The sequence below is a fragment of the Hakea prostrata genome, chromosome 8, assembly GCF_041222555.1.
Source record: "Hakea prostrata isolate BN-2017 chromosome 8, UWA_Hpros_2, whole genome shotgun sequence".
Lineage (NCBI taxonomy): Eukaryota > Viridiplantae > Streptophyta > Magnoliopsida > Proteales > Proteaceae > Hakea > Hakea prostrata.
Window position 1 is genome coordinate 38057545 of NC_142607.1, and position 16598 is coordinate 38074142.

At 36.6% G+C, this 16598-nt stretch overlaps 1 non-coding gene and 1 pseudogene across 1 annotated transcript; both read left to right on the top strand.

Annotated features, from left to right (window-relative positions):
- Positions 1–241: 241 nt before the first annotated feature.
- On the top strand, positions 242–319 carry LOC149007770 (small nucleolar RNA SNORD36). Its single transcript, XR_016175407.1, has one exon. It is a non-coding gene; the product is annotated as a small nucleolar RNA SNORD36 (small nucleolar RNA).
- A 5710-nt stretch (positions 320–6029) lies between these two features.
- On the top strand, positions 6030–6553 carry LOC149007771 (SKP1-like protein 1A pseudogene; annotated as a pseudogene).
- The last annotated feature ends 10045 nt before the right edge of the window (positions 6554–16598 follow it).

Here is a 16598-nt window from a genome sequence, read left to right on the forward strand (position 1 = left end):
TACCATGTTAGAATCTTCAGATCATTAATAAATCTGAAGAAGTTTAATCTTATTTATAGATCAAGATAAAACATAATCATCCAATAATAAATTGCCAAGTGGCATACAACTATTACAAGGATATTCCCTTAACACACCTACAAGGTAATTTGAATGCTATTGGTTGCTTTGAATTTAGTTTTTCCATGATATTAGAGTTTGTATTTCCCAATCTGGTTTGTGTCTCTTTATCTTCAATTCTAAGCAGGTGATGAAATCCCTTATAATTGATTATATCATGTGAAGTGACAAATTTCGAGCTTTTGAATACTGATGCTCAGTCAACCCCTCTCAGAAAATTGTTTATTGGGAATAAATGGGAAAGAGAATAATTCAGATCGTCTCATTTATATAAGCTATTTATTTTTATTTTTTATGATAAAGATAAAATTTTATAGTTATCAAGGCTGGTGACTACATCCGGAATTAGACATGGTCTCATTGCAAAATAGTCCTATATGGGCATTTGACAAACTAAGGAGTCAGTTTTTAGCTGTATCCTATTTTAAGTTACGCACTTCTAATTTGAATGTGATTGGTATCATCATGGCCAAAATTGGGAAAATAGTAGGAGATAAATGAGTGGTTCTGTTTGCCTGTGGTAAGAATTTCTCCTAATAAGGCATCACACCAAATATGCTTTTGCTGGACATCCTTTTTCTGTGCTTCTTGTATCACTACCCAAGTGACTTCCAGTAGATTCTTCAGCAGTTGTCTTGTTGTGGCGTATCTTTTTTGTACATCTTTGATTTTTCCATCCCTTATCAATCCCACACTCCATCTATCTCTCTTAAGTTCATCAGATATATCTGCACACATTAATATTGGTGAGTTCCCAAAGTTATTGTTAGAATAAGAAAATTTAAGACAAGTATTTTGGGGTGTTATTTCATTATTTTTCCTTTCAGTATTTTTGGTATCAACTTTTGTCTCATTTATGCTTGAAAGGCACAGAACAGAAGAAAAAAGTTAACTAGTGAATCACAATTTTAGTGATTCTGTATAAACATTTAGATTTCTGGATTTATTTGGTTGCTGCTTATTTGAAGAAGCAAATTTTGCTGCCATAAAACTTTCAAACCAGTTCGATTGAAGCTTAAGCTTATTTGAAGTGGAGAGACGAGACTGAAGATGATCTGGGTTTCGGTAAAACCCTTCAAAGGAAATGGATTCCAATTTACAATTGGCTGCCATAGCCATGCTTCCGTTTCCAGTTCTGGCGGCCATCCTCATTCCTCAATCAAAGCTTTTCTTCGGAAAACCTCAACTGTCAAATTTCGCTGGTGAATTAATGATTAACCCCCTTTTGGAATCTCAGTTAAGCACACGGCCAGTTCAAGCTTTATTCCTGCCTTAGAAGTGTGCTTCCAGAGTTCCAAGTAAGCGAGAACTAGTTGAAAATGCTCTGGTGCCATTAATCTTGCTGCATAGGTTTTCTTCTTGGTCGTATGAGTGGGATGGCCCTATTGGGCCAAGCTAGAAAAGCCTTAACCCGGACCTAACCTTGCAGGGACAAGCTTTGCCTTGACACACCCTTATTGGACTTGATAAGGCTAGGCAAGGTCGGTCTGAGTTGGCCCTAATTGACCTTGACCCTACTTTACAATTAAAGGCTCTAACCTTGACCACAAAGTAATAAAGCAACCCAAGAAACAAATGATAATATAATCACCAAGATAAATTGATAATTGACCTAGTAATGTAATTCCAATTACTCAAATTATGAATATGATGTCAATTTAGGCCTAATATGTTGCATATACTACAATTCTAGGGGTGGCTAATCTGGCAAAGGACCAACATTTTCAAGTATGAAGCAAAGTTTGAACATGCCTGGGGCTAGGGGCGAAGCCCTACCTCATATTTAAATTATATGTAACAGTTATTCCCCCCCCGCTTTCCAAGGAGTACTCAAGGCACATATAAGCTAACCCGAGCAAACCTCAGTTCCAAAACAGATGTTGCACATACTAGTAAACCACATTATTATAGTCAGTAGATTGTTGAGTTGCATATCTTTGATAGGGGAACTCTAGTGGTGATCAAAGTTAAAATCAAGTTAAAGAGCAAGGCAATTTCAAAATTTAAGATTAGGGTTGGGTTAAGGGTTAGGATCAAGGCCATGGCCAGGATAAATATCAGAATCAAGGTTGGGCCACATCAAACACTAAACCTTGACCCTGTCTAGACCTTGATTTTGGTCCATCCTTAAACCACCTTCCAAAACCAAACACTATTTAGACTCATGATAGATAAGGTGGATTCATGCCATCACATCAATGCACCCCTACCAATGGCCTTGACCAAAAGAGAAATAAGAGTTTGGGAATGCAATATTTAATACAAAAATGCTAATATAAGTTCACAAAAGTAGCATTAAGGGATCATAATTACATTTTTGAGATTGATATATTGCACTAAATTTTCAAAATCCTCAACAAAGTTAACCCAACATATTCCAGCTATCTTTGCCCCCAGCTTTTACAGTTAAAAAAAATTGTTACATGTATTGGAGGAAATCTAAAATTTCCAATTCATGCAAAAGCATTTTCATGAATTCATCACATACTATACCGCTTAAACAACAAATGAACTCCTTCCATTTACTTGAATCCCATAAGCAGCATCTTAGATGTGCCTTGACAGATGAACTGCTACCTTGCATGGTTATATGATTAGCATATCATGTAAGGAGACCATTTCAGAAAAGCCCTCATCAGCATTTTTAATCGTCTCCCTTCCCTGTGAGCTTGTGACAAAAGAAGTATTTATTATTTGTTATTCCGAGGTTGAATGATAAACATAAAATTCAGGCAAACTGTCCAGGATAGGCAATAAACACTAGATGGTTGAAGCAACTTCATTTGGCTGACTTTATACTAATTCACCCAGATTGGCCGGTGGATATTGGATACCCAATTTGCAGTAAAATGTTTTGCTATAGATTACACACACTAAGCATACACAACTTGGCTCAACTGAGCCTTTTCCAAAAATTGTGGTTTCAGCAACAAAGTAGAAGTTAGGCAGCCAAGAGCAACTTTCTATTATCATCAGTCAAAAGGCAAGGTGGACCTGATCAGCCAATGAGTGAAAAAACACAAGAAATAGTATAGATCACAGAAATATTCCCCTCTTTGAAACATTTAGGTTGCCTTGATTACTAGTATGAAAGGGTTTTCAAGATAATCTAAAAGTGAAATTTAATTTCTCAAATATTTTCGTTGTGGCACATATTTTTTGAGCACACATATGAAAGGAAAGCGTTATGCTCATTAGGGGAAAACATTTTATGCAAAAGGCACAGAAAGGTAAATTTATGAAACGTTTGACGCCTTAAAGGGGTGTCAACAAGAAGATCCCATATATACATCACAAGCACAAAAGTAGAAACTTTTTCTCTCTAGTAGTTTATGTAACTTGTTTGCAATAAAGATATTACAAACAAAACCTAACCTTTGGGCAAATACTTCTAAATATTATTGTACAAGATACACACTGTTAACTTGGTCTTGCATCTACTTCTATTACAAACTTAATTCAAACTTTGCCACCACAAAGTATAGATCATTAGCATAGGACAACTATCATTCAGATATTGAATAAACATCTAGGCCAAGAACTTGTTCTTACAACAAGTGGTTTAAAGTTTTAGTGGTTTTTCATTTTAATTTTCCTATCCAATCACTTACCTGTTATCCATGATAGAGATTTTTGAAAATAACAAGAAGAATGTGAATGATATAGCAAATGCATGTCAGTCACATTTCTTTGAACCGTTAGGAGATTCAACACAAAATAATGTGAATCGTTCTTCTTTATGCGATAAAGATGTTCCCTCTAGACCAGCACCCATTTGCTCATCCTTGAGCCTTCCTCTCCTTCCCCCTTCCACAACCCTCCACCCCACCCCATCTTCTTAACAAGTCTCTTCTCCCTCTTCTCCATCCTTCCCAGTGTGGCCTTTGGATCTATGGATATCCAATTACCCTAAGAGTTTGGCTGGCCCCTTCTCCATCTTCCCCTATTCGCACCTCCGTCTATGACGAGTCTAATGTGAATTGTTCTTCTTTGTGTGATAAAGACGTCTCAAAGGATGTTCTCGACCCTGAAACCCTTTCCCCGTCAGATGACTTTGATCAGGAGGCTTGTCGAAGAAGCAACTGCATCACCAAGGGGTGCTTCCAAGAGGATGGACAATTTGTAGTTCATTTAAAGTCTCCTAGAAAAAGAATAAAGAGAGAAATTAGGATCACCTAGTCTAGCTTGGTCTATTGGTCTCATTGCTTGTCTTTGCTCAATGCATAATCGAGCCTCTATTTGCCTCACTTTTGTCTGGGGCATCCGGGGTTTGCCCCTAGTTCGTCCATACTCTCTCCTTCCCCTTTCTCTCTTTGGTTAAGAATTCAATTACTCATCCCAAAAAAGGAATTACATAGAGAAGACTATAGTTTATTGTCATCTTGGGTTAAACTTGGTTCAGAAGATTCTGCAAGTCATGCCCCTTGGATTGTAGGTTGAGACCCACCACTGCATGGGCCATCATGACAGTTTACACTACAATGCTAAATTTGTTCCCTACTGCATTATTGAAGGTAACCCTGTCATGCAAAAGCTTGGAAAACCAATCATCAAAACTTAATTATGCTGGCACAATCACAATTCCCTATGTTGCTTCATGAAACCTTTGACAGTTCTCCATACCCCATCCCTCTCATTTGTGAATGTAACTAGGACCATTAGTGATGCAGTACAAAAGGTCAACTGATAGTGAACAATATGATCCAGCCCCAATTGAATAAAAAAAGTCACTAAGAATTTGTCAACACCATCAGGTTAGTCTCTATTTATAGAGAGAAAAAAAGGGCATACCTAGAGCATGGAGGACCTGCCACTGTGGGCCTTTTGGGGGGGGGGGGGGGCATCATGCAAGCAGCCTTACCCTTGTTTTTCGAGAGAGAGAGTTTCCAAAATCAAACTCTTGGTCACTTGATCAAAATGGAGAAACCTTACCACTGCACTAAGGCCAACCCTCAAAAGGAAGGTACAAGACAAAACCTATAGAACAGAGAGAGAGAGAGAGAGAGAGAGAGAGAGAGAGAGAGAGAGAGAGAGAGAGGACATGAAAAGAGTGTGTGTGTGTGTTGAACCATGATAGATTCAGCTTAGCCCATTAAAGTGACCCTCAGTTAATCTATATCTTAGCAATTAGACCGTTACAAAAGGTAAAGAAGTAAAACTAACAGAAGTGAAAATTCAAATGTGTTCCATGTTTATGGTAACAATGTTTAGGGATTTTTTTCCATTAAAATGGAGCGATTATTTGATAGAACCATAGGCGACCAGTTTGGATACTACATACCCTAGTCTATACCTTCCTCTCCTCTTAAAGAGGGGAAATATACTATTATGTATTTATTTATTATGGACATTTTTTTCTTTTATTAATCTAATTTTATTATTTGTTTCATGGATATTTTGATTTTGAATCCATATTATGTGCTTGTAGCATGATTTAAGTGATAATTTCAGTGAGTGGTAAATTCTTATCACATGAACATATTTTTCGTAACATATTTATCAAACACCAACTTGTTCTAATAGTGTTCCAGAATGAATTTATCAAACACTCATTTTCAAACAAAAAGCAATCTCTCAGCACAAAAACATGTAAATGGTTTTACACAAAAACAAATCCCTCAAAATGGAAACGTTACCAAACACATACTTAGTATCCTCTTCCCAACTGTTTCCTTTTCCGAAAGGGAAACACAGATATCCTAGTTCTGATATTACTTGAACTCTCGGCATTCAGATTTTTCCTATAAATATATGACTTGCAAATTCATTATTTGTTTTTCACTCCTCTCTATTTCATTTAGTTGTTTTTGAAGTGTGTTGTTTGCTGTCAAAAACCCTATTTGCTTGAGTTTTTTTAGAAGGAATTCAACACCAATTTCAATCACTCTTCACAATCTTATGCACTAACAATGTCTTCTTCTGGTAAAATTTTTCTGAAGAGCGCCGAGAATGAAACTTTTGAGATCAATCGATCGACTGCCCTTCTATCTGACACCATTAAGAATTTCATAGAAGATGGATGTGTTGGTGATGATGATATGGTAATACCAGTACCAAACATCTACTCTCATATTCTCCCAAAGGTGCTCAAGTATTGTGAGAAACATGCCAACGGTGATCGATTTGATGGTGATAAGAAAGGGAAATAAATTGCCGGAGCTAACGATCATGCATATCAGAATTCCAAAGTTGAAGATTTGAATGAGTGGGAAGCAGAGTACATGGATATCGATCAAGAGATTCTTTATCATCTCACACTTGTTGCATATCATCTAAAAATTAAAGGCTTGTTGGATTTGACAATAGAGAAGGCGGCTAGTATGATAGGGGGAAAACTCCACAAGAGATTTGAGAAGCTTTCAACATCGAGAATGATTTTACTCCAGAAGAAGAAGAGTAGATCCAAAAAGAGTATCCGTGGGCTTTCAAGTGAATGAAATACATGAAATTATACAAATTGGGAAGTAAATTTTAGTATCATTGGTAGATAAGGGATATGATTGTAGTGGTGGATTTAGTTTGCTTTAGTCTGGGACTAATGTTTGTTTTTGGGTTTTGAATATATGACTTCAATTCATTAGATTTCTCTTGTTTATTGCTTTATGGTGGTTTTGATTCATTGTGAAGCTGCACTTGTTGTCTGTTTTCTATAGAATTTCTCTTCCCCTACTTCCTCAAAAGAGTCCAGATCCTCTCCCACTAGACAGCCCCTCCTCCCATGGCCTGGCTCGGGGTACACGTGCACGTGCAGGTTTGTTTCAACCCAACTGTGAGAGGGGGAGGATGGGAGGACAGCCAGCCTAGGAGGAGAGGATTTGAGTTTCGAAAATCATACTAAACATGAGGCACTCCCTAAAAAATAGTTAAGATTCATGTGAAATGGCTTTTTAATTCTAACTTATTAGCTACAATTACACAAAATGAACAGGGTAGGTTTTCATATCCAAAACCTTCACTCCTTGGAGGCTCGCTATGTGTTTGAGAATTAAACCTCGTTCCCCCTTTTGATATCTTTTGCTATTCTTCCACATGATTCACCCCATCTTTTTTTGGGAATTCATACTCTATATCATGGTGGGGACTATTACATATACCAAAAATAGACTTGAGGTTAGAGATACAGGTTATTACCGATTGAGCAACCATTCGATGGTGACTCACCCCATTCTTTGTAGTTCTACGTGTAGGTGAACAGCTTAGTTTCTGTGAAAAGACAAGCTCTCTAGAACCAATCCATAATGGCAAATACAACATTGCAATGATTCCTAAGCATTCCTTTCTTCTCCCTTCCTCATCTTTCTTGTTATCTTAGGGTTTGTTTTCTATGTTTTACAGAACTGGATTTCTTTAAGGGAAATCAATGGGGGAAAGCGAGGTGATGATAGAATTCATGTCTCTTGATCTACGGAAATAACATGTTATGGGGGAAATCATGGATTTGCATTGGAAGCTTATCCATCATTGTTTAAAAGGAACCAGCGAAGAGATTCTCACAATGAGCCAGTTTATGTCTGTCGTTATTATAGACAGTTGATTGCAAAAGTGATTTATGCTTATCCTAATTTTCACTGCCACCGTTCCCCGCCACCCAACCCCATCCAGAAGAAAAAGAAAAAAAAAGATCTATATTGATCCTTATGCTGCAACAATCAATTACTTAAGCAGAAGGAGGCATTTGATAAAAGTTGGTTTTTGTGCCTGGGAATTTCTAGGCAAAGACCTATACAATGTTGGGTTCTTAACCCCTTCACATTTTCATATGAAACAAGGCATAACTCAGCTTTAGATGATAATTATAAAACGTGGTTACCTGTGACTGCACGGAAGTGCATGTTGTTGCGTAGCCTTTATTGTTACTTGACATCCTACTTTGACTCTTACAGATCTTTGTCCTTCATAAAATGGAATCATATGATATCCTTTTGTTTCCCAGTTCCTAGACAACGAGTGCAAAAGCTAGGGCCAGTCCCACCACAAGTCCTACACCTGTAGAGTGATCAAGCAATTTGATGAAAAAGGGAGACTAAGTAAACTTACCATATAAGAAAAACTACATTGGGCACCAATTAGAAATTGGTGCCTTACCATTTTGGCCACTGCCCTTTTGGAAGCATCACCTGATGTGCAAAGTTCGTCCTACCTACCATATAAATCATTAAAATCAGATGCAAATGACAAAGTCTCCATCATAAATTGTAAACTTACAGTAGCTTATCAGGACAAGCATTATACAAGCAGAGAGACTAAGAGAGATTGAGACCGCTTCCCTGGCACTGACAATACTTATCTCTTCCACTTCCTCCACATACAATACAAGATGGATATGGCTTCTTACGTTGTTCTTTCCGAACATGTGACTAGAACCCGCAAGGGACTACCATTTAGCTAATTATGATTTCAATAGCATAGATTATCCTAAATATGAATCAAGTTCTTACAATGAACTAAAAATCCCTTCAGAATAGTGTCCACGAAACTCAAGGGGGAATCTCTTCTACATGTGGCAATTGAGCAACCAAAATTACTGAGATTGCCAGTGTAATAGTCTAAACATACTCGCATGTTTATAAGGTAACTTAAATTTCAACAATTGTCTTTCAACTAAGACATCCATTCAATGGTGTCAAAGGCTTGCTCACAAGCAGAGTTCAGTAGGGCAATTTTCCTACACAGCCTTACCCCAACATTTTTTCTTGAGAATTCGTTTCCATACCTTGACCTCAGACTACAACTGTGGCCCACTAACAATGGCCAAGGCTGTTTCAACTAATGGACATCCATTCAACCAATATATGTTCAAACAAATGAACCAACTTATACCAAGACCTCATGCTGGTCTTTGTCTTAGTAGTTTGTTGGTTTCTTAGTTTTGTGCACTTTTGAAATTCCATCTCAAACCTCTACCCATTGTATGCAGATGATTTGTTGTCAACATAAGTATCTCAAATGTGTCAAATAATGACAATAATGGTGTGCCGTAAATGCACAATAGAGAATGAAAGTGAATTCAACCTTTAAAAAAAAAAAAAAAAAAAAAAACCGTAAGTTGGTTTAAGTTCAGTTCAGGTTGTCTTTGAACCAACTCAGGTCTAGTGCAAATTGAGGAGCAACATAACCATAAGAGGAACACCAATGACGACGTAAAAGCTGGATCAATGGAAATTGACCTCACCACCAAATCAGCTTAACAAAAGATTCCATTATTTAAGGAATTTCAGTCAGACCATCATTAGGCAACCTTGGTAGAACACCTAATAAGATCCCACTACTTTCTTTGTAGATATCTACAGAAATCAATAAAGAACCTAGTCAATAGACCTCTCTCCTACAGAGTAAATAAGAGGACATCCCGTACTACATTTTCCGTCAAAGGTTGATCAAACTAATTGGATGTCTCGTATGTAGTACTATGTCAATTCTTCAGACCTAAACCCTGCATTTATTTTGTTCAAATACCCTAACATGCATTTAGAATGATTAATGGTTGTATAATTTTGATCCGAAATCATAACAACCAACTGTTAATCCTAATTTGTGCTTGAAATCCCACAAAATAGTATATATCTGTGCCACCCTACTTTTGTTCTATATGCTTCACCAGCAAAAGAACCAAGTACTACTAATGAAATAATATTAATCACACTGGATTCAGAAGATTGAAATCATCATAATTTGGGCATGCAACATTCCAACTATTAACAAGAGGTGTTCAGGGCCAAAACCCAATCAACATGGCAAGGAAACTTTAGAGCTATGTAGTTCAAATCATTCCTGTAAATCAAAGTGCTCATTAGAAAGGGTATTGTTTCAAGTCTAGAGTCACTCAATTTGCGATAAAAGAGGGTGGGAAAAGGTACTTCAGTTCTAACGACCCAGGAGGGTTTGGAAATGGAGAGACAAGACTGAAGATGATCTGGGTTTCGGTGAAACCCTTAAAAAGAGATGGATTCCAATTTATAGTTGGCTGCCATAACCATGATTCTGCTTCCAGTTCTGGCGGCCATCCTCATTCCTTAACCGATATTTTTCCTTGAAAAATCTCAACCGTCCAATTTTGCCGGTGAATCTACAATTGAACCCCTTTTGGAATTTCAGTTAAGCAACGCCAATTCAAGCTTTATTCCTGCCTTCGTCGTTTGCTTCAGAGTTCTAGCCTTCCAGGTAAGTGAGGAATCGATGAAAATGCTTTGGACCTTGCTGCATAGTTTTTTCTTTTCTTTGGGTCGTATGGTTGGGCTGTCGAGTTGGACCAGGCCTAAAAACCCTAATTCCGGCCCTAACATTACAAGGGCAAGCTCAGCCTTGATCCACTTTAATGGACCTTGGTTTAAGGTTTTGGGTGGGTGATTTCTGGCAAGGGGAAGGTGGGGGAGGTTTTGGCCAGCAAGGGAGGGGGTGGGGGAGGTTTTTGGCCCCCCTTCACCCACCTAAGGGTGGGTATAGGATGAAATACAAGTTAGTTTAGTAAATTAAATATTGGGAAGGATTTTCAGATCATTTCATAGTGGAACTAACTGTTCAATTGTTAGTTAGAAATAATTTAGTTGTGGGTTACACATAATTTAGGCCATTTAAGGGAGTCAACACGAATTTTGGTCCAACTTAAGTGAGATATATGTAAAAGAACTCCAATAATAACAATAATCATAATCATAATATGTTGCATAAATCAGTAAACCATGTGATTATAATCAATCGACTATCAAATTGCACACCTAACACTAGTGGGTAATCAAGGAGAGGACAAGGATCAAGTTGGGATGGAAGTTAAGATTAGAGGTAAGATTAGGGCCAAGATTAAGATCAAAATCAAGATCGAGTAGGGGTCGAGCAGGGCCACACCAAACCCTACTAAAATCAAGGCGGGGCAAGGTAGGTTCAGACCATCAAGACCAAACTTGAACTCTTACCGCTAACCCTTGACCTAACCAAATTTTACAATTCAAATCATCACAAAACTCTCAATTACAGCCAAACAATGTGACGTCAACCACTGATGCACTAAAATTCACAATAGGTGAAAATATCATTACAGACTCTTTAGGTGAAAGGGTAGAATTTGGTTTCAAACAAACGCGAGAAAAACACTTGTAAATTTCTTGCACGATTGGATTCAATTTTTATATTGCATGCACAATAGCAATTACCAACAAGTATCACTATGATGTAAGAAGCAGTAAGGGATCATACTTATTATGCTAAAGCATTTCATAAATTCATACAAGCCAGTGCAGTTAACCAATAAACAAGACATACTAGACCACTTAAGCAACAAATGAACTCTTTCCATTTATCATGAATCCCACAAGCAACATCTTCGAAGTGCTCCAACATATGAAACTGCTACCTTGCATGGTTATATGATTAGCATATCACGTAGCGACATCATCTGACAAGAGACTTCATCAGCACTTTTAATCATCTCCCATTCCTGTAAGTCAGTGACAAAAGAAGTATTTATTATTTGTTATTCCAAGGCTGAGCATTATTAATGTCAAAAATATGTACATAACAAATGATGATACTTGTTTCCATCCTGAGAGATCTAGCAAATAATCTAATTCATTCAAACGAGTGTCTTGTATGACAAAAATTCAGGCAAATTGTCAAGATGGTTGAAGCAACTTCATCTAGCTGACTTTGAACTGAATCACCAAGGTGGAACTCATTGGCAGGTCCATACCCAATTTGCGGCAAAATGTTTTGGTTTAGATTACACGTACACACTAAGCATACAAAACTCAGTTCAGTTGAGCCTTATTGCAACTAAATAGGTGTTTTGTTGTTCAACTCTGTTTCAAGCAAGGGCGGACCTATGAAGGGGCCGGAGGGGGCCATGGCCCCCCCCCGGATTTTTTAAAATTTTATGCATATTCTCCTAATTCCTTTAATTTTTCCGATTTTTTCTCTTCCCACATGTGAAATGTCACTATTTGCCCCCCCCAATATTGTGAACAATTTTTAAAGGTAAAATGATGGGTATAAATGTCATTCATAATAAAAAAACTAATTCATCAATCCCTATTTATTCTCCCCTCTCTTCTCTCTCATCTTTTCTTCCTATTTATTCTCTCCTGTTTCTATAAACGTGGGTTAAAGGAAATTTTTGAAAAAAAAAATCTTATTAAGTATTCAAAAATCAAAATGTTATTTTAATTAAAACTAACTCTTCAATCCCTATTTATTCTCTTATCTCCTCTTCTCTATCCTCTTTTTTTCCTATTTATTCTCTTCCCTTTCTATAAGCGTGGCTTAAGAAAATTTGGAAAAAAATCTACTCCAAAATTAAGTCTCTTTCTCTTTCTCAATTTATTTATTGTTTCTTTTTTTTTTTTTTCTCTTTTCTTTTGTTATTCTTTTTAATTTGATTTTATATTCTATGTTTCTTTATTTCTTCTGCAATTTTTGTTATTTGATTTTGTATTGTGAATAAAATGTCTATAGTTAGTAGGTAACTAACTACCATTGATTTGCATCTCTTACCTAAAACTCCTATCAAAGAAAATTTTGGTTTGCATTTAACTTTTTAGGGTTGAAGTCATGTGTATATTTTTTTTATATTGTTGCTTTAATTTTACGTATATTTTGTCGAAAAAAATATATCATTATCAATAATTCATCATTTTTTTCAAATAAGTGTGGGCCCCACAAAATATATGTGGGTCTATTATTTAATTTAATAAAATAATTTAGCGGTGGAACCCCAAATAGGAAGGTACTGGCTTTCATTCTTCGCCCCCCCCACTATTGAATCCCGGGCCCCCCCCGGGTCCCCACCGGGGTTGTTTTACAAAAACACCCCCCCCCAAAAATAATAAAAAAAAGATTTTTTTTCAAAATAAAATGTAAAATATCCAACAAAAAAAACACACTACTATCACCCTATAATAAAAAAAAAAAAAAAAAAAAAAAATAAATTTTTTATATTTTTTTTACTTCTTTCCTTTTTATTTTTTTTTTTTTTTTTTTTTTTTTTTAATTTTATTTAAAAAAAAAAAAAAAATAATCTGAAAGTGACATATCTAATGTCTCAAATATAGTAGCTAGTTGTCTTCAAAACAAAAATCTGGAAGCTACAAGGGAATTGATTGAAGCAAATTATGAAGGTAAATATTGCAAAAATCCTATTTTCTCAGCCAGGGTTTCATAGCCCTTTAGCCTCTTCTTCTTTACACTTATACCAGCAACAAAACCTAGCTAACAAACCAGGACCCATAGAGGAAGATGAAGAGAACCAAGACAGAATATCTGCTAAACCATGATAGATTCAGTTTAGTCTATTGTGGTAGATAGCAGTTTACTTACAAATTGGCTGTCAGCTTGTCAGTAAGAATTCTGCTACCAGTCGACCTGATCACAGAAGGAATAAATGAAGGGGTCCAACTAACAGCAAACTTCCTCAATGGGACACTTCCCCTGTACTAACCATTAACAACTAATATTATGTGCTACATATCTTGTCTAGGTAGAAAGGTTTTTTTTTGTAAAAGTGAATATGTGGTCATGGTCATGGGGCTACCTGATGTCTATCAAACTTTTTGCTCGTCCCATTCATCAATGAACACCTCAGGATGCAAGGCAGCATTGCTGAAATTCAAAGCCCTTAGGAGCTTCCGATGGTTAAAGACTTCAATATCAATCAAGTAGATTAAAGCTAACAGGACGATGATCTGAAAGCCTTAAATCAGCACTCTAATAAACAGGTTGTCTGATACTGTTCCCAAGCCACAGAATACGATCACACCCGAAATAGATGAAAAGAAATGTTAATGCAATATACATGAGAATCAATTAAACTTTAGGTGCAATTTACTCTGCCATCATGCTATACTAGTAAATCAGACAGATGAAGGCCTAGTCTACCCCATTTATGATATAACTTTTTCCAATACATGCAAATTCCATTCAAGTATGTATATCGAAACTAAAGCATTCCGGGTTAAAATCAAGGAACTTAGTTTTGCCTGGTTCGCTACCCGGCAAACCGGGCGAACTGGCGAGCCCTCACATATAGAAATTTTCGCCCTTAATTTTTTTGAGTATTTTTACTCAATAATTTTGGTAATTTTGATGCCTATCCTAATCTGATGCAAATATGTGGTAAATTTGAATTATTTCCTAAAAATTATTTCATTTAAATTCTCTTACCTAGTCACATTTAATATGTTACCTAATGAGGCCTACATCATTAGGACATAATTGGAACGATTATAGATTCTTTTATAAGATTCTCATTAATAATTTAAATTGTTTCCATAAATTATTTCATGTATACATTCTTCCCTAATCACATTTGGCATATTGACTTTGATAATTTTCGCCCACCAGTTTCGGGGGTATTTTTGGTCATTTTGAGCCCTAATTTGATGCAAATACGTGGTAAATTTAAATTATTTCTTAATAAATATTTCCATTTAAATCTCCTGCCTAGCCACATTTAACGTGTAACCTTCTAAGGCCTAAATCATTCGGACATAGTTGGAATGATTAACAGACGATTCTATTACAAAATCTCTTCATAATTTAAATTGTTTCCATAAATTATTTCATGTATATACTCTTCCCTAACGACATTTGGCATGTTGACTTTTGAGGACTCGATCACTAGAATATAGTTGGTAAGATTGCTCATTAATCTTGAAGATTTTGCTATAAAAAGTTTTCCTATTTATAAGATATTCTATGTAGATTCTCCTCCTAATTACATTTAGCACATTAACTTTTGAGTCTTGAATCATTGTGATAAAATTGGTAAGATTGTGATAGAATCGCAAGAGAAATCGCCTAAAAAGTGCAAGAAATAGTATAAAAATCACACACACAAAAAAATTAAAAAAATGAACATTTCCGAAATATCGTGAGATATCACAATATATCGCCAGAATCGGCGATATTTGGTAAATATTGTTTCGCCCCCTGGTTTCATTTCGGCAAAATTCGCTGAAATTAAGTTCCATGGTTAAAATACAACAAATATAGCAGTCCACAGAAAAAGTACAGTGATTGAGACCAACCTTTTACAGGTCCAAAGTAGAAGGGCTCTATTTGTATATCCACATCTGTGGCAAAGCTACACATGAGAAGGACCTTTTAGATGCTAGGAGTCGTAGAAGTTTGGTACCACATGGGCTATTTGGGACCCTGGATGCGGCTTCATATTCCATGAGTAATCCAGGTTTAGTTCCACATGGGTTACATGGTTCCCAGAAAGTTTCATATTCTGCTGGGATCCCCCACCTTATGAGGAGATGTTTTTTTTTTGGCCAAAACAAAAAAGCAGAGATAATATTAAATGAAAGAGTTTAGGTCAAAGGACCTATACAACCGAGAGAAATCCACAATAAACAAAGGTGGTATACCCCACCAAGATCTGTCTAGAGATAACCTGCAAGCACCCTTAGCAAGGAAATCAGCAAAGCCATTGCCAATTCTAGGAATATAACTAAAAGAAACCCTAGGAAAGAAAGAACAACGCTTCAAAATATCTACTACTAAACTGAGACACATCCAATCTAAAGATGAGTGGAGGCCCTGGAGAGCACTAACAACAGGTAAACAGTCTGAATGAATATGCAAGTAAACCGCTCCTAAAGAGGAACCCAAAATAATGCCATATCTAATTGCTTCAAGTTCAACTAAAGTTGCTGAGGCACTATGACCACATTTTCTTTGAGCCGCTACAAAACCACCATTATAGTCCCACATGATGCACTCTATACCTCCTTTATGTGAAAAACGATCCCATGATCCATCAACGAAAATTTGAAAGAGAACAAGTTCTTCAGAAACGATATGACTAGGTCTTGGATGAGGATCCCCATGAGCCCTTTGAAGATCCATAATGTGAGATTGTATATCTGCACATAGATAAGAGAAAGTAGTCATTGTATGAATTATGGATGCATCAATCCCTCTAAAAAGTGCAGCATTCCTAGTATTCCATATACACCAAGCTAATGCACTCCACATCTGATTCACTAGGGTTAAATTTTCACAACCATTGAACTTTATTTTGATAAAATCCATCCAATCAAATAAATTTGTCCCTAAAAAATCAGATATATTAATACCGAGGGGAGATAGTCTCCAACACTCTTTTGCATGATGACAAAAAAACAAGGCATGACATACATTCTCCGAACCATGACCACAAATCAGACATAGAGGGGTAAGTGAAACATTTCTCAAGAAGAGGGAGCTCCCAATTGCAATAGTCTCATATGAGGATCGCTACAAAAATTGTTTAATCTTTGGAAGAGTAGGTGTAATATCCAGCCCTATTCTAACCTTGACCTTGACCCGGATCCACTGTTGTATTCAGGTCCGAGGACCCGAAGCGGTGGAAGAAGAGATTTATGGACCATTCTGATTGATGATCATGATTCGGAGACCGAGCCCATGGACATTGACAATGATACCCCTTGCTTAAATGCATTGTCGGTGTTTAAGGAAAGTCTGCGCATCGGAGGAGATTAATA